Source organism: Myotis brandtii, unplaced genomic scaffold (assembly GCF_000412655.1).
Source record: "Myotis brandtii unplaced genomic scaffold, ASM41265v1 scaffold145, whole genome shotgun sequence".
In the NCBI taxonomy this organism is placed as follows: domain Eukaryota; kingdom Metazoa; phylum Chordata; class Mammalia; order Chiroptera; family Vespertilionidae; genus Myotis; species Myotis brandtii.
The window spans coordinates 1,407,016-1,409,643 of record NW_005355204.1 but is presented as its reverse complement, the minus strand read 5'-3'; positions in this window follow the sequence as shown (position 1 = coordinate 1,409,643).

Here is a 2,628-nt window from a genome sequence, read left to right as displayed (position 1 = left end):
TCAGCTTGCCTTGGGATCTTTTCTCTGTGGCCTCAGCCAGGCACAGGGAAGATCCACGTTCTGAACAGAGAGCTAGAGAGTTCTGAACGCTGTCTCTGTGTAAAACATTCTTCGCCGACTCCGTCCACACCTTTGAGAACCCCTGGACCACTGGGGCTGGACCCCAGCACCCTCCAATCGCCATGGCGATCCTGGACACAGGCCAGCCGGCAACCCCGGCCCCAGTGGGGTCCCGGGTTGCCGCCTGGCCTGCGCCTGGGCCCTCCCGCCCTCCGATGCCATGGGGATTCTGGGCGCAGGCCAGCCGACAACCCCGGCCCCTGGGGTCGGGTTTGCTGCCCGGCTTTCCAATGGCGATCGGATTGCCGCCTGGCCTGCGCCCGGGCCCTCCCGCCCTCCGATCGCCATGGCCTGCGCCCCAGCCCTCACTCCTCCGATCGCCACCATCGCTCAGCACAGGCCAGCCGGCAACCCCAGCCCCTGGGGTCGGGTTTGCTGCCCGGCTTTCCAATGGCGATAACTGGCTTGGGGGGGGGGAAAGGCGGCCTTTGCCCACCCCCTAGCTCTTGCCTGCCGCCTGGGTTACGGATCACCATTCTTCAGTCCTTCCCCTTTCGCCTCCCATCATTGGGCGTATGCAAATTAGCCGCCATCTTTGTTGGCGGTTAACCGCCATCTTAGTTGGCAGTTGATTTGCATAAGGATATGCTGATTAGCCAATGGGAAGGGTAGCGGTTGTACGCTAATTACCATGTTTCTCTTTTATTAGTGTAGATGGAGTCCATAGCTTCATAACACAGTTCATGTAATCTGTTTCCCACTGGAGGAAGTTTACTAATATATTGATAAACACATGAACATATGTGCACACAGAGCACTTAACTGTGATGTTTTAGTAGCATGAGAAAGACAGGATACTGCGTACTAAATCTAGTTGCTGCCCATGACATTTGATTCATTGAAGATATTTTAAAAATTAGGTCTGTTGAAGGGCTTCTTGCATAATCTATAACAGAGAAGAAACACTCACTGAAATTTAGTCTGCCAATAGTTTCTGCTATCATCTTAAACTTTTGGCTTTTGCAACATGTGCTTCACCTATTCGATGTGTATTTTACTTGATGGAACACTTTATTCGACCATCAGGCCAAGTGAAGTGATGGAAAGCAAAAGGCCCCTGCAAAGCTGTGTGCCACTCGATGCCCCGCTCCTGACACAGTGACCTGCCTGCAGGTGCCCAGGCGACTCTCGAGGGAAGGAAGCAGTAGGGGTGGTTCTAAGGGCACTGAGACCCCTCCCGGGTGGGAGTCTGACTTATTGTGGCAACATGAGTGTTCAAGGGAAAACTCTTCCTCTGTGGGTCGTGTAGGACTCACCCTGGAGACCAGGCTCAGCATCCCAGGGCCCTGGCGATGGAGGACACTGGGAGTCTAGTTCTTCATGATCAACATCTAGGAAAGGGGAACTTGAGCTTTTATTCTACATGCAGCGAAACCAAGGGAGGGAAAGTCACTTAACTGAAGTTGAATTTTGTTAGTTTGTACATGTGTTGTGTTTGCCCTCTGCCTTACAATACAAGTGTAACGGCGTTTGCAGCTTCCGATGAAGACAGAGGCCTTGTAGAATTGACCTTCTGCCCTGAGAGTGCCTTCTTCAGGGTCTCTTCACCCGGAGCTCAGCCCTGCTTTTTCAGGAACCACAGCCAAGTGCGGGGCTGAGTCTGCGTTGAACCGGCGGTCACTCTGACACGCTTCCAGCGTATCCCCGATGCAAATGGAGCCTGCAGAGGGCCTTACAGAGAAGGTCCTGTGTGTTCCCTAACCTGACGCAGTGTGACGTGTTTATTCAATAGGCGTTTATGTTTGCTCGCTGGTGATTTGCTCCTCCTTGGCCTTTGAAAATTCTAATGTGGGACCAGATGACCTGAAGAGTAAGTAGAGGGTACTTTATATTTGCTCTTTGTGAATTCTTCCTTTTTTAAAAGCACTGCATCTGCCTGGCTGGTGTGGCTCAGTGATTGAGCACCGAGCTATGAACCAGGAGGTCATGGTTCAATTCCCAGTCAGGGCGCATGCCTGGGTTTGGGGCTTCAAGAGAGATCATCTCATACCTTGTTCATTTATTCAGAAAACATTTTCTTCCAGCATCTCAAATGTGCCAGAGTTAAGAGGCAGGCCCTGGGGAGACCCAGAGCTGGCCATGGTCCTGGGCGGGTGGAGCTGAGGGCGGTGGAGGAGGCTGGGAATCACAGTGCACTCAGGGACCCCAGGCACACTGCCCTGCCCTTCATTGTGTGGCTGACAACAGTGAGGTGCAGAGTCATTGAGCGGCCTGTCCAAGGTCACAGGGCAGCCGGGTCTCCCAGGCATTGTGGCTTCAGAACCCACCTTGTTTAATCAATTTCTTACCCAGGAACAGAGGCAGCAGGTAGAGGTAACTGAATGAACTGGGATCGAAAGAGTGGAAGAGGTGGGATTCAGCAGAGGGAGGGGCAACTGCAAGATGGAAGTGGACACCAGGATGAGTGACAGCGCTGCGAGTGGAAGGTGGGCGGGACCTGAGGGTTGTGAGCTCAGGGATGCAGGGGAGGGGCTAGGCGGGGCCTGAGCGCGGGCGGGGCGTGTGGGG